Raw genomic sequence first — 24,210 nt, 5'->3', positions numbered from 1 at the left:
AGTGCAAAAAAAACAAGCCAATTACCAAAATGAAGCACTATTTCTAGTAGTAACTTATACTGCCAAGTTTCTCTGGAGAAGCTTCATGGAGAGGTCAGTACATGGTATGATAGTGTTCTCAGCAGCAACCTTACGGGAGATGCCATGATGACTTTCACAGGCCTGCTGCTTCTTGGGTTCCCTCAAATAAGCAGATGGCATCACATCAACTTGGAAATCAGGAAAGGTAATTATATGGTGATTGGTGGGGAGCCAGTAAGGCTCAATATGATATAGTCCACATAGTCAGTTCTCTCTTCTACTAGGCAAACATTAACCATACAGTTTAGAATACATCTGGAGTGCAGTCTAGCAACCCGAATTGGTTCAAATCACATCACCTCTGAGACTGCATACAATTGTTAAGAATTACTATAGTTTTTTGGACAGACAAAACCCAGGTTCACTTCATTAGTGTCCGGATGACTCAGAAAAGAATGGTTTAGTTGCCGGGCGGTGGCAGCACACGCCTTTAATCCCAGCACTGTGGAGGCAGAGGCAGGTGGATCTCTGAATTTGAGGCCAGCCTGGGCTACAGAGTGAGTTCCAGGACAGGCTCCAAAGCTACACAGAGAAACCATGTTCAAAAAACAAAACAAAACAAAACAAAACAAAAAAAAAGAATGGTTTACTTAACACTGCTAGAAACTGCCAGACAACGAATCCTTCATGCTATTCTCAATAATTCCCCCAACCTAGCTGTTTTTGTCTGCACAAAGAAACTTTTTTGCTTCCATTTGGCATGTGGCTTTAGCAGGTGATGCTAGCCTGGGCGAGAGAAACCCAGGCAGCTCTGCAAGGCCACAGGCCATGGACTCCTGGGAGTGCCTAGTCACCATTGAACGTGAGCCTTTTGAGGAGACACTCACTCAGGCTGCCTCCTGGCTGGCCTGCAGGCGGAGGTTAGTCAGGGTGTCACTAATCTTCTTGATGAGCTTCATCTCCTTCTCTAAGAAATGGTTCTCCAAGAAGTGGCAGAGTTGGAAGTCTGCATTGGCTGAACCCAGGGTGTGCAGATCCAGAAGGATTTGGTTCAGGTTCTTCTCCAAGGCCAAGGGCATTTCCATGGCATCCAGGCTCCCACCACACTGGTATAAGGGCAGCGTCTGCCCATCAGAGATGAGGTCACTGCTGCTGTGCTGATTTTGCATCAGGAGAAGATAGGTACCCTGACGCTTGTCTTTAGACAGATCCCGGAAGAAGTGAACCAGGTCTTCCACGGACGTGTTATCTTTGAAAAAGAATCCCAGAGAGAGTTAGGTATCTGAGGCTTACAGATGCACGCTGATCAGACGGTTGATAGTGGCCTCCACCTCCCTGGTGTAGTTTCGAGGGCTCTGGGCACTCATGGTTGCTGAGCAAGATGTTGCTTACGAAGAAGCCTGCTTCCAGAAACAGGATATTGCAGATTGTTCCGGAAGTTGTGTGTGTAGAGGCAGGAACACAGAGGGTAGTTATTAGTCTACGGGGTGGGACTGGGAGTTTCTAATAGGGCAGTGGGTGCACAGTCTCACAATCTTTTCAGATAAGGCTTTGATTTTCCTGTGTCTTGTAGTTATTGGAATGGAGTCTTTATTTGTTCTGTGTCCTGTTTTTAAAAACCATAATTCTAAGGTGAGGTAAGAACATCTAAAATTTTCTTAATGAAATCTTTTTAATCATTTGTGACTTAAAACTTCCTTGCTTATCAATTTAGGGGTGGATACAGTACTTTTACTTTTACTCTGCATATAATCCTTTATTGTCTCAGTGAGTAGCCATTAATCCCCTTTTCTCAGAGCAGTCATACTGTTCTGATATATAGTTAATAGCACCTCCATCCCCCTACCAAGGGTCCTTGTTTGGAATATGTATCATATAGTCACCTTACTTTTTATAGATAAATGTGAAAATGTGTGGGATAACTCGGTCCTAACAGGCTTGGGGGCCAACTGGCCTAAACCAGTAATAAGATACTTTCTGAGAGCCAACCTGGGTCTGCCTAAGGGCCTTAGCAACAGCAGCTGAGACATGATCTGAGATTACCTGGACCAATGAGAGGCAGCCATGTCACACCAGCAGATGCATATTCATCAGACCTTCCCCCAGGGTGGGGTGGAAGGTATACAAGGTTTGCTTCTTCCTGAATAAATTGAGCTTGTTGTTTCGATATCCTCCTATAGTCTGTGTCATTGACTCTGCCCTCCTCACCCCTTCCCCCAAAGGGAAAAGCACAGGACCCTGCCACAAAAATGGTATCATACAAATTATTAAGCATGAGTATAATTTGTTTGTTTTTATTTGTTTGTTTTGTTTTTTGGGTTTTTTTTTGGTTTTTTAGAGACAGGGTTTCTCTGTGTAGTCCAGACTGGCCTGGAAGTCACAGAGATCCACCTGCCTCTGCCTCCGAGTGCTGGGATTAAAGGCATGCGCCACCACTGTCTGGCTATTTGTTTCATGAGCCTCTCATGTAGTTGAAGCTGGCAACAGACTCAAGGATAATGCTGAACTTTCCAAGTGGTGGGATTACAGGCATACATCATCACATTTACCTTGTTTCACATTACCACTTCACTAATCATGCCAGTAAGAACTTCTGTTATAAGTTTTCTATGCAGTAGGTATTAATCACTTCTTGCATTCATTGTACCTAGAAAGTTCTATGGAATGTCATAAAGGTCAGTTGTCTAACTAGGTATTTGAGTCCTGTGATTCTAGACATTCCACCATTAACTGAAACATATGTGAATGTAAAAAAATTTTTTTAATTGTATTTATAAATCTTATCAAAATTAAACGTATATGGACAATTATAAATTAGCTGGTCTCCATTAACAGGAGACAGACCTTAATGTCTTCATAAGGCCTCTTTCAGCTTTATGACTTCATGCTGAGCTTTTTATTTACTAAGTGCCATTTGCCTTGAGCTGTTTCACAATTAGAACATTTTCATGTTTTCCTACTCATGGTAAAACTCAGAACCCCAGGGAAAAAAAGAAACCTCTGCTCTAAAGTTGGAAACTTGCTGTAAATGAAAGTAAATCAATTATTTTGCAGCTGCTTTCCAATTTAACTTCCTGGTTGCTGAAAACATACCTTGTAAAATTTGAAAAGTCTCCTTTCACTGCCCTGGTTAAAATATGAACACATATCCCACATCTAAATATGTGGCCCTGGCATCTGTAGACTGAGCCCCGATAAGCCACAAGTACTATGACTTCCACCTTTGTAAACTGTGATCTCAGTGTTAGGGGAGCAAACTGGCATAATCTATATAAACATTTCCAGATGAGTTAGTAGTGTGTCATATACAAATGCTGAAAAATCCTTCCATTATCACTTTAGAGAGAACAGAACCTAAGTCAGAGCCACACTTTATTCGAATTTTCAATGGTCTTTTAATAAAAAACCCAGAGCCAGATATCAGGGTGAAAGCAGAAAGATCAGAGAAGCAGAACAGCCAGCCACTAGTTCTTAACCTCTACGAAATCCTCAGCCTAAAGAGAGTGAGTTTCTGTTTCCTCATGCCTTATATACCTTTCTCTGCCCTGGGACTAAAGGCATGAGTGCTTCCCAGTGTTGGGATTAAAGGTGTGTGCCACCACTGCCTGGCTCTGTTTCCAGTGTGGCCTTGAACTCAGAGATCCTGATGTATCTCTGCCTGATAGGATTAAGAGTGTGTGCCACCACTGTCTGGCCTCTATGTCTAATCTAGTGGCTGGCTCTGTCCTCTGATCCCCAGATAGGTTTATTAGGGTACACAATCTATCACCACACCACACAGTGTTGGATGATTGAACACTTTCTTGTCAAATCATGTCAGAACTATACCTTCTTTTAGCTTCAGCTTTCAACTGTGGTTGGTATGTAAAATAATTTTTTAATTAATTACAAAAAGAGATATTAGTATCTCACAAATGTGCTACCAAGCTAAATTATGTAATGAATGAGAAAATAATGTGAACCAGTAGAACTCAAAACATGGGGTATCTCTCTAAGGAGTAGACGGAGGAGGGGTAGGGGATGGGATGGAGGGAGGTGGGGAGGGAGGGAGAAGAGGAAGGAGGTGGAAATGGGATTGGTATATAAAATGAAAAAACTTTTAAAAAATAAATAAATAAAACAATGAAAAGAAAAATCACAGGGTATATCATGAATCCATTTTGCAACAAAATTATGGAGAGCCTTTCTGAAACAAGATTTCCCGTGGCTTTCAAGCTTGAAACCACAGAGGCATAGTTTTGATTGTCTAAGATCTGAGTCACTTAAAACCTTAGCAAGATTAGATTTTCTGTCATCTCTTAGCTAAACAGGCTTCTGTAATTCTTTTGGGGTCCTTTGTGGTCCTGCTGACAATACATGTAGTATATAAATGGCAGAGTTGGGTTATTCTCTCAATTCTCCAGCTCAAGACCATGATCCAAGAAACATGTAATGACCTGTCATATTGATGATGGTGTTTCTGAAACATTCCATATGAGTCTTACAATTCACAGAATTTATCTCTGCTTCAACTCAAATGAACCTAGAATGCTGCTTCAGTGTTTGACAGACTCTCCAGAAACAAACACTGACAGGAGGATTCCTATGCAAGTGATTTATTGGAAAAATACTCCAGGGAAAACAAAATGGACATAAGGAAACAGGACAGAAAAAAAGAAAAGAAGCTCCCCCAAAAAGTTGCAAGTCTCTGTTTCCTCCCAATCCCACAGTCGAGCTCCAGAGTACAAACTACCCTTGGAGTTTATTTCAACATGAGGCATGGAGAAAAAGCTTTCCTGCTTCTACCCACAAGTGGTGAGCCTCCCCAGGGTAATATAAACTTGCAGGGCCTTACCTTCCAGGGAAGCAAATCCATTAGGTCAAGAACAAGCCCCTAAAAGAAGCTGTGGATGCTGATCATCAGCAGAGGTACACATTAGCAATTAGCATGGGTGTTGAACATAGCAAACCAGCAGAGGTGATATGAGGCTAATAGGCAGGAAATGTATAGCCTGCAACACTAGCCTGTTATGCCCCTTGACTGTGGGAGGTATCAGAATTCAATGGGACTGAGAAACTCCTACTAGGACCTCATTTTACAAGAAAGTTAATAGATTAAGACTTTGTCATGGTTAATACTCTGTATTTATCCTTCTTATGTGTGGATGGAATTCCAATTAGGGGGCAATACCATACATCTATATTTCCATTATCATCCTCTAAAATCTGCCGTGCTCTTCAGGGATCTCTTTTTTTCCATATACCAGCCAAATCTGGTCTAGAACGTCAGCTAAGAAGTCATTTGCATCTTTTGGCTTACCCTCTCCTCTGATTGACACCGTTCTCTGTACTAGAATAGCATACCGATTTTTTATTTTGGTTTGGTTTTTCGAGATGTGGTTTCTCTGTGTAACAGCCCTAGCTGTCATGGAACTTGATCTGGGACCAGGCTGGCCTCGAACTCACAGAGATTTGCTTGCCTCTGCCTCCCAAGTGCTGGAACTAAAGGCATGTGTCACTACTGCTTGGCATGATTTTTAATGGCTCCAGACAAGTAAAGGTCAAGTTATCCTTAGCAGGCCAGAACCTGAAAGACTATGAAATGGCTGCTTAAGGACTTGTCATCCAACCTGAACTCACCGGAAAATTGATGCTGCACAAACAGCAAAAATGGTTCCTGTGTACTTGTCATATTCTAAAAGTAAGTATAAGGAGTTCAGAATTGATCTCTAACCTGTTCATCTGTTTTGTTCCGGACTGCCTGACACCAGCAGTGTTGTGAAATAAGATTGGCTCATCATTTTTCTCCTCCAAAATACACACACACACACACACACACACACACACACACACACACAACCTCCTCTTCACCCCTCCTTTCCCCTCCACTAAACTCTGCAGCTCACTGAGAATCTCTCCCACAGTCCACCCAAAAAGTGCTGCCTCACCTCGTCCTGCATTCCTCCACACACATTTACTATGGGCACCACAAGCAAATAGGAGCCATTCTCAACTGGGGCTTGTTCTGTGTTCCCAGATATATCTGGCAATATTTGGATACATTTTCAGTCACTGGCTGAGAGCTGCCTCAGAGGCTATTCATTTTCTAGCACTTTCAGTTTTTCCTGTAAAAAGAACCAAATATCATTCCTAAGGCAGAGAACTGTGGGTGCGTATAGAAGGATCCCACAGCATGAATTAGGATGATGGATGCTGAGAGAATATGGGTAGGCTACCAACGACAAAAACTGAGCTTGATCCTCTAACCTCCATGGGACTATACCTTCAGTTCCATTTTTTCAAAAATATCATTCTAATTGTGAACACAATAGACATTCTAGATGACAGAGTGATGGGTTTTAGTTAGGGAACTTGTTTCAAGATGTAGTTGAAGCATTATCAGAAACTATGTGTGCCAGCCCTGAATCAGTATAATCCCCCTTAAGGTCCTCCCCAACAAATAAGTATCTAGTCTTTGCTTTACCTCATGCAGTAACAAAGAACGAATTAGCTCATAAAGACTACTCATTCCATTTCCAGAGAGTGAGATCCAGAGGAAACAGGCCACTGGGAGCCAACACAAAATAGATACTCAATAAAGATTGGCTGCCTTGGGAGCCCAAGAGATGGCTCAGCATCAGTTACAAGCACTGGCTGCTCTTGCAGAGGACCCAGGTTTAATTTCCAGCTCCTACAACCATCTGTAGCTCCAGCTCTAGGGGATCTGGCTCCCTCTACTGGCCTCCAAGAGCACTAAGCACACAGGCAGTGCCCATGCATGCATATAATGCAAACAAAAACACTCATACACATAAAATAAAAATAATAAATCTTTTTGTAAAGATTAGCTACTTTTAGACTTTTCCTTCCCCACACTCTCTAACTGCAGGCATCGTCTCTGTGACTCATTCTACATTTGATCCTCTCTAGATTTAACTTCACAAAAGTAGAGAATAAAGCCAGCCCCTCTTCCCACTGATCTAAGGCATCCCTTCTTCACTGAAACACACTGGGTGCCTTCCACTGTTCCTTATCTAGCCTGCCTCTGTGGACTTCTACCATCTGGTAAATCTGGAACTTGTGGCTGGATTTCCCTCTGAGCAGCTAGCTGAAATTCTGCACTTTCCAAAGGCCAAATACATGTGTGGGTTGTGTCTTTTTAATATGCTTTTGCATGGATCAGAATAGTTTCTGTATGAAGGAATCATTCTTTATAACAAAAATCCCCAGGAAAAGAGGACAAAAAGATGACTTTCTGCTTTCTGATGGTGCTGTGTTGTGTATTTTGTTTGTGATCTAACAAGTAAAGCTTGCCTGGAGATCAGAGAGTGGAGCTAGCCACTAGTTAACCATAGAGGCCAGGCAGTGCTGGCACACACCTTTAATCTCAACACTTGGGAGGAGGAAGCAGGAAGATCAGGAGCTCAAGGCCACCCTGGGCTACACAAGATTGAACCAGTCTAAAAGAGAAACCAGAGCCGGGAGGTGGTGGCTCACGCTTTTGATCCCAGAACTTGGGTTCTCATGCCTTTGATCCCAGCACATGGGAGATGGAGACAGGAATATAAATAGGGTGGAGACAGGATCTTTTCCCCATTCAATCTGAGCATTCACAGAGACAGGATCTCCCCCCATTCAGTCTGAGATTTCATAGAGGTAAGAAGTCTCTGGTGGCTGGCTGCTCTGCTTCTGTGATCTTCCAGCTTCCACCCTGACATCTGAATCTGGGTTTTGCTTGTTAAGGCTAATTAGGATCGTGCTGTGTTTTCTCTTTTGCACATTTGTTCATGCTGCACTTGCCCCTTGCCCTCTAAGAGGGAAAGTGCTTTCTGTTCCTTTTTATAAGAAACAATTTAATGTTTCATAGAAAGAATAGAGGACACACATTCTGCATCTAGGTGGCCTTGTATTTCAGAAGTCCTGGAAGGTCTGTCCTTGACAGTTGTTGAGAGGTGGGTTGGAAAGACATAACTGGAGTTGGAAAGAACACGGAGTCTTGAAAATTGAAGTGGGAAATTCATAGTACCATCCTCCTTTTCCCTACTTGAAGCCTCTGAATATTTTTTCTGGTTGTTCTGACATCTGACTGGAGAGGAAAATAACCCAACAAGAGACTTTGCTTTCCTTTAACCATCACATGATCTCGTGTATGCACATGTGTGTGTATGTGTGTGTGTATGTAGACACATGTAGACAAAATGAGATTAATATTAGTCTACATCTGTGTGCTACCTAAGCACATATATATATATGAATATGAATATATAAATATACATATATATGTATATATCTCCAAAGGTCCTTGCCTGGGGGAGATGTGACAATATCTGTCCTCTCCTCCCAAAGTTCCAGTGACAAACCAAAATATGGTTCCACCAAAGTTCACCCTGATGGGGACCAAAGAGCCTTTAGGCTTACTTATATAACATGGGTGAGGGGCTATTGACAGGAGTGTGGGTAATCCCATAGCAGCTACACTGGACAGTCTTTACCCAGCATGGATGACGGCTTCCTCTTATCCATGTAAGTGAAGGCTCTTCCCCTAGTCTTCCCCAAGACCCCAAGGCCACACTACAAGTAGGGCTGAATTACACATATGGCTGTCAGGAATGGCTGAATGCTCAGGAGAGGGTCTCAGGAGCCTCCCAGTCCCTGCCTCCTTTATGAAGGAATGTCCACAGTCCACAAACCCCAGAGTGATTCCCAGAGTGATGAGCTCTTGCAAGTAAGCATGGCTGATCTCGTGGAGGTGACAGCTATTTTGCTTGGGGGACAGCGAAGTACAGCTTATTATTACAGGAAAATCAGGGAGAAGACCTGATTCTATTTTCAAAGGAAAGGAAAAAGCTTGGTCTCCTCTCACAAAGTCAGTAAAGAAATGACCAAGCCTTGGTGTTTAATTCCCACAGTCAGGACTAGTTTGCTGAATGATATCCTCCAGGTCTTAAGAAGCTACCTGGCAATGGAAAGTCTTCCTTCTCCAACCCTTATGAGTTCATTGGCAACCATCCTACTTCCAACTAGCCACTAATAACCTTATGTTTAATCTGGGGAATGAGAAGAAAGGGAAATCTCTGGGACTGACTTGACTTCTGGGGCAGAGAGGCTGCTTTATCCCCTGTCCTGTTCCTTGCTGGGTTTGTATATAAACATACAATAATGGTCTGGTACCATTATCCATGTAAAGAGTCACCAATTCTCGTGGGAGGGAGTACCTTAAGGGCCACTTGGTTCCAATCTGTATCCAAATTGTCAGGGCTTAATAATTATGTAATAGCCACTTTGGCTTCTCTAGGCGTCTAAGCCACAGTTAAATGCCTCCACTCAGCCAAAAACCATCCCAGCCCCTTGCCAATATTCAGGCTTAGTACTTCTGCCTTTATGGTGGGCTACAAAAGGGTCTACTGAGGCATAGTGGGCCCAGCACCAACAACAGATCCCATTGACAGCTTCCTGGGCTACTGATGGCTGCATGCCTGACATCACTACAAATCTCCCCTCTGGGGCTGTTTCTGCCCCTTCCATGGGGTGCCTGGAAGTGGCTGTTGTCCAAAACACAGTTCTGTCCACCAGTTCAAGATTAGGAAACATCTATTCGGAACTGTCTTGCTATATAAGGACCAGATGGTAATGATTAAAATGAAATTAAATGAATGTCTGACAGTCCGTGAAGGACATACATTGCACGGTGTGCTGCGTGTCCAATCTGTCATCTTGTTTCTCTCCGCTGAGGTCAACAAACAGCTGAAAGCTCCGTCTCTGGGTCAAACAGTAGCTCATTTCTCGGCTATGGAAATGGCTGCTCAGTTTACTAAGTCCCAAGGCTTCCATGCTGCCAAAAATCATGATTAAGGCACTTTAAGGGCAGAAAATTCGTTGTTACCACAGTCACCAGCCACCATCTCCTGAACAAAGTAACCAGTTATCGGTTGGAACTCATAAATGGGGAAATCTGCACCCGGCTGAAGAGCACACCATTGCCATCGTCACAAAGCAATCTCAAATTCTAATGACAGCCCTCTTTCCTCACATGGCTTCTAGAGTACGTGAGCAGTGCTGATGTCTTATCAAGTTACAAAAGAATTTATGGTATCTCCTTTTCAAATCACTGGTCTGCCAGCGCTCTCTTCAAGAACCTTCAGATGCAGACTCTTATTCTTGCCCCCATGTAATCCAGGGATCATTGGTCCCATATTACATTGTCTGTCTAACTACTTAAATCCAAAGTACCATGTTAGCCTTCACACTGTTGCCCAAGAATGTTGGTGAAATTTTAGAATTCTCTGCCTCCATTCTTTGGAGTCAATGACTGATTTACACAGTAGTTACATGAACAGTAGAATAAGCAACTGAAAGCAGGCAGGGGCTGGAAGTGGAGATAGGACACCCAGATGGCCCCTCAAGATAAAGCAGTTACTGTCCTTGCTGCTAGTGATGCTGCTGGAAGGAGGCCTTTGGCTGGCAGTCACCTTCCGGGCACTGGCTTCAGTGAAAAACCCTGCTTGACGGAAGACCTTATCATTCCAAGGGCAATTTCTATCCCTAGCTTGGGACAACTCCGGAGGTCCATTGCTAGTACCCTAAATGTCCCCTGTTAGGTCTTGTCTCCTCAGTTACCACTGGCATCCCTTCTCATTTCACTCGGTTCTTTGTTCACTGTCATATCATCCTGACTTTCTCCACCTTTCTTTCTAAAAATCGCACATCTTTACCACTTCCCCACAGCCCCACTACCATCCCTCCGAGCCCTGGTTCCTGCTTTCAGTCCATTCATTTCTCTTACCAACACTTCCAATGTTTTATATAATTGCCTACTTTTTTTGTTTAGCATCAGCCTCCCCTCTAGAATATAACTTCTGCAATGGCTGAGCATCTGGCTGCTGTATGCCTTGTGTTAACTCTACTACCTAGAAAATTGCCTAGCACAAACACAAAGATGCACACTATCTGTGAATAAATGAATGATTGGTTGTCTAGAAACATAGCTACTTCTTATCATTAGGCTGCCTACCTTTCTCCAGGCACAGCCCAAGAATGGGTATGCCAGAGTAGCGTGCCAGTCTTTGGAACAGGCTTTGGAACTGCACTGACCAGTTCACTTGGTGAGCAGTTTTGCAGCTCTCCAGGCATGTCAGGATTGCTCTGAGGACTCTAACAGTACATGTAGTAGTCACAACTGTAGCATGAATCTTAAAAGGTCTTATTAATAAAAACAAACCTGATTTCCATTTGAGTCATGACATCAATTAAGTCCTTTATTTCTCTGTTAAGTTTCGATTTGGGAGATCTGTCCAGTGGTGAAAGTGGGCTGTTGAAGTCTCCCACTATTAATGTGTGGGGTTTTATATGTGCTTTAAGCCATCCAATGACTGAGGGAACCAGATGCAGAGATCCACAGCCAGGCCCCAGGTGGAGCTCCAGGAGTCCAACTGGCGAGAAAGAGGAGGGTTTGTATGAGCGAGAATTGTTGAGACCAAGGTTGGATAAAGCACAGGGACAAATAGCCAAACGAATGGAAACACATGAACTATGAACCAATAGCTGAGGAGCCCCCAACTGGATCAGGCCCTCTGGATAAGTGAGACAGTTGATTAACTTGATCTGTTTGGGAGGCATCCAGGCACTGGGACCGGGTCCTGTACTCAGTGCATGAGCTGGCTGTTTGGAACCTGGGGCTTATACAGGGACACTTGTCTCAGCCTGGGAGGAGGGGACTGGACCTGCCTGGACTGAATCTACCAGGTTGAACTCAATCCTCAGGGGAGTCTTTGCCCTGGAGGAGATGGGCTGGGGGAAGGCAGGGAGGCGGGAGGGGGGAGAAAAAAGGGAATCCGTGGCTGATATGTAAAATTAAATTAAATTATAAAATTAAAAAAAGATTAAAAAAAATAAGAACAAACCTGGAGCCAAGTATTGGGGTGATGCTGAATGATCAGAAAAGCACAACAAGCCACAGCCACCTCACCTCATCAATTCCTCAGCTGATCCTGTTTCCTCAGACTGGAAGCCTCTGAGTCCACATCCAAATGGATCTCAGCTGAACTGCTGGCAAAAGCTTAAAAGCTTAACCAGCCTAGTTCCTGGTTTTCACGCCTTATATATCTTTCTGCTTTCTGCCTTCACTTCCTGGGATTAAAGACTCACTTCTTGGGGTTAAAGGCGTGTGTCACCATGCCTAGCTGTTTCCAATGTGGCCTTGAACTCACAGAGATCCAGATGGATTTCTGCCTCTGGAATGCTAGGATTAAAGGTGTGAGTGCCACCATTTTCTGGCCTCTGTATCTAGTGGCTGTTCTGTTCTCTGACCCCAGATAAGTTTATTAGGGTGCACAATATTTTGGGGAACACAATACCACCACACACAACATCTAGAAGTATGTGCTACCATTCCCATCTTAAAACTGAAGAAACCAAGGAACAGAGAGATTAGTTTGCCTCCATCATATAATCCAGTAAACTAGAATTTGTGTCCAGAATCTGCCACATAGCAGCAGTATAATTTTGAGTAAGTTCCTTTTGGAACTGACTTATTTGTCTATAAAATGGGTACAATAATGCCTACCATGAGTAAACTGCAAAAATATTTCATGAGATTATATATGTAAAATGCATAAGCACTTAGTCAAGGTCAGACTCCATAATGCTCATCCAAGTGTCATGCTTTGCCCCGTATTCCTGCTGCTCTGTGGACTTTTGAATACTACTTTCCACATGACTTGTGTTTAATTTTAATTGTATTTGTTATTATTAATGTGTGCACATGCATATGTCACTGTATATGGAGGGGTGGGATCAGAGAACAAATTTGTGGAGTCAAGTTCTTCCCTTCTACCTTTACATGTGTTCCAAGAATTGAACTCAGGTCTTCAGGCCTGCATGCAAGTGTCTTTACCTGCTTAGCCACATCACTGGCTCCTGTTTAAGGGTTTTGAGACAATGCCTCACTAGGCAAAGCAGAACTCATAGTGATCCTTCTGCCTCAGCCACACAAGGAGGAAAGGCCCAAGCCACCACTCCTGGACTGTCTTACTTGATATTTCCTATATTGATCGCTTTTCTGTTACCAAACATCTTGGATTATATGCTCACCCACTGTTCTGATGCTCCGTAAGTGTATCACCCCCATTTTGCACCTCATCCTATCCCTGCAGATAGGGTGATGGCTAGAATTGGAAGTCTGCATATTTGTCCTTTTGTGTCACATCTTGAAATAAAATCACTCTGAGAGACAGATGCAACCAAATTCAGGTACCATGACTTGTCTTTTAGAGCTAGCAGAAGTTCTAGGTTTCCATTAGCTGATATAATCACTTAGGCAAGTCAAAGTCCAATTTGAGTAGTGTGTTAACTAAAGCAGTGAGGCTACCCCTACAATAAAGTCCGTAGCATCCCAGCTGTGAGGACAACTGATAGTAGACAGTTGGTTCACAGCTCCCTCGAAGACTGTCTCAGCTGAAGACAGCAACCGGAACCATCAGATAGTTACCTGGATGAGTTTCTGCAGTGACCATCTATGGTGACATACAGGAGAAGGAATATAAATTCCCACCCATCTTGGCCCAACTGAAGACAATTCCGGGGTACCATTCTAGCTACAGAGTTCCTTTCTAGAGTCTTTGAGGCCGTTATTGAGAGGTCATCCCAGCTGGCCTTCTTCTGCCCACTCCTGTCTCCTTATCTTTTTTCCAAATGTTGATCACAAAGGTACAACCATGAATAGACACAGTCTCCTATACTTTATCTCAGAATCAAATTGCAAGAAGACATACTCTGTGAGGAAGGTGTACCTGTCCAAGTTCATCCACACTCACTGCATGGTATCTGTATTCCCTGAGAGACTACTAAATCCAGGCAACAGGATCACAGAGCCCTGGCTGCCCCAGCAACTCATCCTTGGTTATTGTTTTTAACCTCTTCTCAGAGGCATGACTAGTCTAGTCTGCTTGCTTTCACAAGCACATAAATGGAACTAGACAAATGAAGCCCATTAATCAATTCTTGCCTACAACTCATCACCTCACCTCAGGGTTCCTCTTTCCCTGAGGAAGTAAGACAGATGATCATGGGTTGCCACACAACACTGGTTCTTTACTCTGACCTCCTGAGTCCTCTGGGGATTTATCAACAAACAACAAGCTCATTTAACTGTATGTCAAAAGCAGATAAAGAGTCAGTCATTACCAGGGATATAAACAGCCAGGTGCTTCACACATTTTTGCAAAGGTATGATATATTTATAAACATGGCCTTGGGCAGAGGTCAGCCTCTATGATACCCCTTTTGGAAACAGCTGGCCCCAGCCTAGTATTTGCTTTGACCATGAATGGCATTTTGATGTGAGTAATCATTAAAAAATTTTGTGTTTTTAGTGGCCCATAAAATCATAACATACTCCCTCACGTGTCAGCTTTCCTGAAATAGAACCATATGAAATTCAGTTTCCATTTGATCTTAAAGCAGAGGTCAAAACATGAGGACTTGGAGCGCAAAGGGGGACTAACAGGAGGGGGTGGGGGAATATGTTCAATGAACAATATTTATTTATGTGTAGGGCAACTGCTTTAAGTGTGTAGTACTATTTGCTATCCTAATAAAGTGACAGAAAAATTGCAGCAGTATATAACAATTGTTTACATTTAAAAAATTCTCTGTGGGAAGATACTTCATCTAATTAAGTAGACCTTCCTAAATGACCTTTTGCTCTCACAGTATACAGCCAAATTCCTACAAACACATGAAAAAGTTCTTGATTGACCATTGATTTGTGATATTAGTTTTTGTTTTATTTGTTATAAATTTATTTATAAAAAGGATCTTATGTTTTTGGTTTTTAACATTTTTATTATTCTTTGACAATTTCATATATGTATACAGTGTATTTTGAGCGTATTCACCACCATTACCCTCTCTTATCCCCCTCCTGTCTCTGAACCCCATATTATCCCCAACTAGTATCTTTCCTATCTTCCGTCTTTTTTGTTACTTGTTTTAATTGGTGTTTTTGCATGAGCGTGGCTGTGGGGTGCTTAGTAGAGCATAGAGTACACTCTTGAAGAAAAACAATTCCCCTTCCCCTAGCAACTAATAACTGCCAATAGCTCCTTAGCTAGGAGTGGAGCCTCATGAACTCTGCCAGAGATGAGGGACTATTGATGGACTCAATCTTGTGCAGGTAATCACAGTTGCTGTGAGTTCAGGATCTTATGTTTTTAAAATGTATTTCTTAATTCACTTATTATTTTAAAGATAGAGTTACATTCGATAGCCTGGGCTGGCCTGAAATTCACTATGTAGCCCAGTTTGGCTTCAGACTCCTTTTTAAAAAAAAAAAAATCCTCCTGCCTCAGCTTCCTGAGTTGCGGGATTACAGGTATGAACCACCATGCTCAGCTCTGACAGGACCTTGCTCTGTAGCACCGCCTGGAGTTTGCCATGTAACCAAGGCTAGTCGTAAGTCTTGCTTATCTTCCTCCCAAATTACAGCTGTGTGGCATATGACTAGCTCCCTTCTTGTTTTATGTTGTTCCTTTGGAAATATTGTTTCATGCTGGTCTGTCTAGATTGTCAACACAGAGCTGACATTGTTAAGCAGACATGGATACTGATCAATATACTGTCTTTTCTAGTGGGAGGCCATATAATTGATGCTGATGTCAATTTATATGGACAATCACAGCTGCAGGAACAGATGCTTCTCTCCCAGACCCATCCATACCATACATTCTTACTAAGGGTGCCAGATACTTAGCAGTCTTAGGAATTTTTGTGCTGATAAGCTTCAGATTCCCTTGGACTATCTGAAGATGATTCTAAAAAAGCTATGATTCACTGCTGATGGAGTCAACTGCCATTTAGAATTCTGCAAATCCTGTGGCTCATGCTGTGAGCTTTTGCTTCTATGCCCCAGATGCTTATGATCACTTCATTCCAGGCTCCTTTTAAAGCAACTGCTTGGATCGCTCCAACAGGAAATTGATATGGGCTTAATTAAAATATCCAAAAAAAATACTTCTTACAGTTGTGAACGTCACTATGGAAGGAACTGCTGAATTTTAACATGACTTCTTCTATGCTTCAGCTTTGGTTGTGGGAACACATTTTAAATAGAATAGTGTTTGTCGTCATTGAAATAGCTTGTATTTCATGACCACCCCCATAATCTCCAAGAGAAACATGAGCATTCGTCTTTGTTATAAAGCAGCTCCCGTATGCAGCAAGGCTCCTGAAGAAGAATCTCTGCAGCAGTGACATTGGAATCTGCATCTTTAAGAAGCTTCCCAAGTGAGCCGCGTGCCCCCTGCATGTGCACCCCGGAGGTTGCTTATTTCATTGTAGGCGTGGTTCCCACAGTGGCACAACTGCTTAGTAGTTCTCTGCTTTAGAAGGAAATGGTGGCATTCCGTGATCCTCTCTACTGAAATGTGTGACTAATCGTTGTAGAGATGGTGTGCCTGCCCCACCCAGGCCCTGTTTACAAGTCTGGCACACCCATCCCCAGCTGCCTACTCTAGTTTCCTGAGAGCCAGGGCCAGCTCTACTGATTTTATATTTAGCAGCTCTGAGTGGTGGCTGCTAACAGCTCACAGCTGTGCTGTTCTGTGGAGAATTGCTCTCAGCTGGTGGCCACCTCGCCCAGCCATGCCTACAAGGTTATGCACTGCACAACACAACCAATGACTGACAGTTATGTATAGATTGAGCATGGATATTCAAACTATCTAGAACACTAAATGCTCTGAAATGATGCTTTTAAGCACTAACATGACACTCAAAAAGGTTTGGTATTTTTCATTCTAATCAAGAAAACTCAACAGGTAAAGTCTATGTGAATAATTCAAAATCTGCAAGACTCTGAAATCCTCAGTGCTAGTCAAGGGCCACTTAGCCTATAGGAACAAAAGCCCTTTGCCACAAGGGAAAAGAGTCTGTGGAGCTATCCTTGCTTTAGCGATCCCTGCAGGATCAGGGTGATGTTAGCTAGATTTCTGCTAATGCCAGATCTTTGCTTAGCTTCCTTAATTCCTTCCTCTTTCCTTGTTCCTTTTCTTCCTGGTACCTAGGTTTCTTCTAGGTACACTCCAGAAGATAAGAAGTACTGGCCAGAGTTTAACAGAAAGGAAAATTTCACTCATTATTTATGAGAAGGTAAATTCATTATAATGGATTGTATGGAGGTTCCCCTAAGTTTTTAATATGATGTGCCATGCACGTGACCCAGACTTATGAATATATACCAAAGGCAATGGTGCCAACATCTGTAGAGATATCTGCAGATATAATGCTATGTTCATTATAGCATTATTCACAGCACCCAAGATACAAAACAGCCTCAGTGTCCGTCAGTGCATGGATGGTAGGTTAAAGAACTTAAGGAATATAGATACAATGGAATATTATTCAGCCTTAAAAATAAGAAAATGCTGTTGTCTGTGACAACCTGGATAAACTAAGAAGACATAATAAGTAAAAGAAGCAAGGCCTTGAAAGGCAAATAGTACATGATTTAGATTCCACTTATATATGAAGTTGAAAAGGATGAAAAGGTCAAGGATATAGAAATAGAATAGTAGTTATCAGAATAATGGGGGACTAATCAAGGTATACCATGTTACTGTTATGTGGGATGTAAGCATCTAAATATAAAACATATTCCATAAAACTATGGATTTTAGATGTTTTTACCAGAGAAAAAGGTAACTAAGATGGTAAATATATTAGGCTGCTAGATGGCAGTAACTATTTCACTCTGTATATGTATATATCCAAACATCTTACAAACAAATTTTCAAAAACCTGTCTGCTTTGACATCATACTACCTAAGTCAATACCATTGTTCAGCAGTTGAGGAACCATCTCCATGTTATAAAAATAATGAAATCAATTTGGGATAAATTCAGACATGTGAGGGAAGCAGGTGAGCTAACTGTAGATCTTCACCTCTCCTCCATTCCCCCAAGTCCAATCTGCCATCTCATCCTCGGCTCTGTAGCAGACCACCTACTGTAGCTCCCCTTCCTCTCTGCCCCCAACTCCAACACATCACATAGAGCATCTCCTCCAACCTTTCTCCCTGACACTCATCACTTTATATCAGTCCCCAAATCCAACAGGCACTCCTTGGGAACCCACAGGCCACTCTGACTAGGGAAGCAGGCAGACTAACTGAAGATTTCCTCCCCCAGTTCTCATCTTCAGCTCTGTAGAAGACCACCTGCTGCTGCCTCACCTCCATCTCTACTCCCATCTCCAGTGGATAGCACAAATCTTCCCCTCTAACCCACCCACCCACCACCCACCCCATTGCTTTATTAAAGGTCCTCAATTCCAATAGGCATTCCTTGGGAACCCACAAGCCACTCTGTCCAGGAAAGCAAAGAGCCTAACTTCTAATCTTCACGCCTGCTTCCTCTCCTCCAAATCTAATACCCTAGTCTCACCCCCATCTCTGTAGCAAACCACTTGTTGCAGCCTTCCCATTTCTCCTCTAACCTTCCTGCCCACTCATCTTGTTATCCCAGCCTCTAATTCCAGCAAGAATCCTCTGGGAAACTGACAGCCAAGGTTGGCAGAAAAGCAAGTAGGCCAGCTCCTTAAGGAGAAACATAACACCAACCTTAGATCTACAATGGTGTACTGCCTGTTAGATTGTTAGTGCAATGGTGGTACAAAGCTCATGGGAATAACCAACCACTAACTGATTTGACTGAAGGCCATATCGGACACTGCTTGGGTGACCAAGAACCTGAGACTAGATAGTCCAGGGACCTAGGGTAAAACCAAATAATACTCGTCTAAAAAGTTAGGGCAATACAATGACTCAATAACATTCTATTATAGATCATTCTATTACTACTCAGCCATCATCAGAGAAGATTTTTTTTCCTGCCAGCAGATGGGAACAAATACAGAGATCCACAGTCAAGCAATATGTAAAGATTGAGGGACCTTGGAACACTCAGCCCTAAATGGGATGTCTCCATCAAATTCCTGTCCTCAATCAAGGATCAGGGAACCATTCAGAAGAGAAAATGGATAGAGTGTAAGAGCCAGAGGGGATGGAGGACACCAAGAAAACAAGGCCCTCTAAATCAACAGGATAGATGCAAATATGAACTCACAGAGACTAGGGAAGAATGCACAGGTCCTAGAATAGAAGTGGGCACATGTCCCCATCCCTAACCCAGTTTTTGATAACCACTTGCAAGTGAACATTTAGTTTTCTCAGTGGAGAAACAAACTACTCTTAAGGGTAGGCTGCATGCCCAGAAATAGATGGCCAACAAAAAATAAACTCAGTAGCATTATTGGAGGTTCCTTGTCTCATAATATTTTGTCAAGTCTTTTTAATCTATCTTATTTTTATTTTATGTATGTATGTATTTTTCTCTCTTTTTACCCTACAAGTCCTTTGCTTCCAGTTAGTGTTTTAATGGGATTCCCAAGTGTGTGACGTAGAGCCTGAGTGGGTCTCTATCTGTTTCTTGTACCGTTTCTTGGGCTTTTTCCTTCTGCTTGTTTGTTTGTGAAGTATCAGTTTTTGTTTTATATTATTTTATCTTATTATTATCCCTCAGAAGTCTGGGTTTTTGGGGGTTGTTTTTGTTTTTGTTTTGTTTTGTTTTATAAGAGACAGAAAGCGGGTGAGTCTGGATGGGAGGGGAGTTGCAGAGGAACAGAGAGAGGCAGATGGAGGGAAAACCATAATCAGGATATATTATGTGAGGGAAAAAAAAGCTTATTTTCAATAAAAGGAAAAAATAGAATGAAGAATTAATGACAACATAATTTAAATATGGCATGCCTTCCCAAAGTTTAGAGGTCAAATTTTAAAAACAAAAGATGTTGCCAACCCTTGAATTTTTATGGTTTGTGTGTGTGTGTGAGTGTGTGTGTGTGTGTGTTTTCTTGTGTTTTTCTTCTTTTTTAAAAAAATATACCTGTTTGTTTTCTAAAGACAGAGAGATAAATGGGTGGAGTTCCATGGGTGGGGAGGTGGGGAGAGCCTGGGAGGGGTGGGCGAAGGGAAACCATGATCAGAATATGTTGTATAAAAAATTATCTTCAATACAAAAGAATGATGTGCTAACCAAAGGGAGCAGGGTTTCATAAAGTTTTGGTTTTTGCTTATTCAATGAGGGGAGAGATATGAGCATTCTGTTTTCCAAAGGGAAAAATGTCTCAGACTCATTTATGATTATCTTAGACACTCAGTATATTATACTTAATAAAATTAAAATGTTCATGATTTTTACTATAAATATTTCTACTGCACAAAATTCTGACATTCATGACAAGCTGCAAAGTGCATGTGACCTTCTCATTTTAAGAGAAATGCAGTAAATCCAGCCCGCTTCTCCCACTCAATATAGATGTAAAAGCTGGGCAGAATGCACAGGGAGACCTTTGAAGACTCTGAAAAGTAAACAATGGCAATCAGATGGAGGGAAACACAGGCCAGAAAATGAAGTACTACCAAAGGGATGCTAATAAGTTCTTTTCACTTGGTTATCCATGGCCAAGACTAGAAGAAGCCCCAAATCCTTACTGAGGTAAAGTACCAACGTTTTCTGTAAAGACAGAAAGAGCATAAGTGGTGGCCTTCTATTTCAGCTTCAGTGGAAAAGACAGAGGTACCTGGAGGCTCAAAGAACATACTGGTATCCCTGGTTTCCCTGCACCCCTTCTCTGTTCCCTTGAGTTCTGGTCAATCTTTTGCTAGTGGTTTTTCTTGTCCCTCTGCCCTCCTAATGTGTGTGGTCCCTGACATGGCACAGCATCATTAGCTGTTATTGCAGGCAGGTGCATGAGTATACACACACACACACACACACACACACACACACACACACACACACACTTCATGGCATGAGTGTGGAGCCAGAAGACAACTTCGTGATGTTATTTTTCCACCTTTACATGGGTTCTTGGGACTAAACTTTGGCGGCCAGACTTGAATGGCAAGTGCTTTGGGGTGCTGAGCCATCTCATCAGCCCCCTTCCATTATTTAAGATTTGAGTCATACCTCCCTGCTATGATTATTGTACATATTAAGATGAAACATCCCATGAGATGTGCAGAGCACAGTGTGTGGCACATAATAGAGGCTATTCAATGAACATAGCTCCATTTTTCTTCATTTTCATGCCTTAGAGTAATTTTTACTAGAGAAATAGAGGGTAAACTTGAGGTCTCAGCTAAGGTTTTATGAGGATATGTAACAATCTTGGCCTTGAGAGGAAGGTGAGATATTTCAGAAAGAGAAAAAGGAAGAAAAAAGGCCTTCTGCACACTAGCAATAACATAGCATGAACATAATCTTTGAAATCACAGACAGCGAGAGGTTGGATTCATGAATAAAGAACACTTAATTAAGTAGGAAGGATATTGATCTAGAATCTAGCATTGAAGAAACACAATAGGAAAGTCTTTACTTTTATGTGCATGAGAACTGATTCCATGCTATCTGATTATCATGTGGAGAAGTAGTCAAAGCTTCATTTGGATGTATTTCTGTCACTCATTTTTTTAAATTTCAGCATCACTACCAAGGACACCAGCATAATGCTAATGTTTGCCCATTTGGGAAGAAAGGTAGTTGAAAAGTATATAACTCATACTAAAGAATGTCTGACAGTGGGGTAACACTTTGGGACCATTAACATCGATGGATCTTGGCTTATTTTTGTACTTAACCAAATGGAAAGACTCTTTAATGATTGGTTCAGCCTTTCTATTGAGTTAGGAAGACTGTTTTGATTAGGAAGGCTAATCACTCAAATCATCCCATAAAGATAATTCCCTACTTGGGAAGAACCAAGTCGGTAAGAATGTGTCATAGTTTCTCTTGTTTAGATGTTCGAGTTGAACAATAGGGTCTAACACTTTAGGGATTCCTGGCTGAAACAGTGCTAGATACAAAAGAATATAGAGACGCAACTAGGCAATGCCACAACTTACACAAAGTGATATTAAATCCAAAGGGCCAGAGGTCTGACTACCCACCATCCTCAAGCATTTGATGTCAGGAGAGATGAGATTTAAAGTAGGAACCAGTGAAGAAGAACTGTTAAATGAGCAAGTAGAGAGGATAGAGCAATGGACTTCTAATGCTGTGGGGAAATTTTAGATAAATATCAGAGAATTGGTAGCAATTGGAATATGAAAGTTATGATGCTATTAGAATGAAGAAATTATGAGACAAATTACCGGAGTAGGTAGTAAAACCATCATTTAAAGACTCATTAGATGCTCATTCGTCTTTAAGACAGGATTTAAGAAAAATAATGAGATCTACCTTGTGTTGCTGCTAAGAGATGAGCTAAATGACCCATAAGAGGACTTTTCAAACCCAAGTGATTGTGTTTAAATGCTAAAATCCATCTGCTAGAATAGAAATTAAATCCAGTAAGCATTCTCCTCAGGAAAAGAAAAAAAAACTCTTTATATGAGCAATGCTCTATTTGCTCTCGCTTGCTTTCTCTTCATCCCTTCTAAATTAAAAACTATATCAAACCTATCTCAAAAGTAATTTTCTTGATATCAATTCCTAAGAATGGGATTCATAGCCTAATATGCCAAGAATGTCAAACAAACTTCACTAGGCTTCATATTGTTAAAGGTTTCCTGAACTTCATGTTGATTAGAACACATTCACCAGACATTTGCTACTCCTGCTGCATAGCAACCAAAGGAAGATTGGCAATTAACTTCAGTTTTAAAAGGTGATATTTTGATATTCTGAGGTATATGTGATCCCATTGGTATCAATGAAATTTGATGTATGGTGATCCCCTTTCAAGAATATGGCCATAGCAGCTAGTATTTATTCAAGACAGAGATCCAATAGAAGACAGAAATGCACTAAAATTACAGAAACCTAAGGTTGAAAGCATAAAGTCTGATTTAAGAGGAGGATTGGATTTGAGGGTAGGAACAGAGGCAGGTAGAGGGAAGGACTGGGAGGAGAGGAGGGGAGGGAAAGTGAGACTGGGATGTAAAATAAATAAATAAATTTATTTAAAAAGAATGTGGGTGGCCCGTCCCCACTGTTTTCTCCCAGGGTACTCTTGAGGAATGAGGGATAAGAGATTTAGATAGAAATATAGAGGTGGGGGAGAGAAACACAGGATAGCCTCAGAGGGCCTTGATCCTTATCCACCAGCCCCTCTGTCTCTTCTAAAGGGCTTTTTAAAGGAATGTCAAGGGGTGGAGCAAAAGACCTCCCTCTAGCACAGCCAAGTGCAGACCCTTCCAAACACCTGGTAACGAGAGAGAGAGAGAGAGAGAGAGAGAGAGAGAGAGAGAGAGAGAGAGAGAGAGAGAGAGAAAGGAAACAAACATGACGTGTTGCAGTCATGTACCACATTGCTGAGCTTAGCTGAGGGCACAGGTGGTATGCCTCTAATATTGATTAGGGAACTGATTTCACAGCACACAGTTGACCTATAGTTATAAAACATTTCCAAAGCTATAGCATTCATCACAAAGCTACATTGTCTATCCTTACCTGGAACTCTAGCCTGCTGTGTTTAGTAACTTCTATTTCTTTTGCTGGCCATACATATTCAATGGCTGAATGTCCTTCAAGCTTCAAGATCCAGTAAGTTTTGCTTGTAAAACCTAGTTGAAATCTTTCTGGGAACTCAACCCAGAGTGTTTCAAGTCTTCCTTACTCTACCATTTAACATTGTAGAAAGCTCTTATGTGTGACTATTGTAATGAGAGACCCTGATATAGTGCATACATTCCTTGTCTGCTATGTTTCAGTGGAGAGGGGGAGAGGGGGAGGGAGGGAGGGAGAGATATGGGGAGAGAGAGAGAGAGAGAGAGAGAGAGAGAGAGAGAGAGAGAGAGAATGAATATGAATATGTTAGCTAGAGATGAGGTGAAGGTAACAATGAAATCTGAAACTCAGAGATTTATTAAATGAAAGAAAATAACTGAATGAATATGAGGAATTATGAAACTATCTTAAATAATTGGAGAAAAGTGCTGGTTGGACTTGGAACAACATGATAAGCCAAAAAACCAGAAACTGGCTGTGACAAATAAGATGACTATTTTCCTGCCTTACTATCCTGGCCCATCCTTCTCCTAAAAGTAGAAAACAAGGAGAATTTTGCCTAGGAGACATGTGTGTCTGTGGGCAAATCCCAGGACAGGAAGGTTAACCTTCAGATCAGCAGGGGAATTCATGCAGGTATGATGA

General features: G+C 41.9%; 1 pseudogene; it reads right to left on the bottom strand.

Moving 5' to 3' along the window:
- Positions 1–867: 867 nt before the first annotated feature.
- Positions 868–1,388, bottom strand: LOC131898974 (ferritin light chain-like; annotated as a pseudogene).
- Between the last annotated feature and the right edge of the window lie 22,822 nt (positions 1,389–24,210).

Source organism: Peromyscus eremicus, chromosome X (assembly GCF_949786415.1).
Source record: "Peromyscus eremicus chromosome X, PerEre_H2_v1, whole genome shotgun sequence".
Classification (NCBI taxonomy): Eukaryota; Metazoa; Chordata; class Mammalia; order Rodentia; family Cricetidae; genus Peromyscus; species Peromyscus eremicus.
This window is presented reverse-complemented; position numbering and strand designations above follow the sequence as displayed.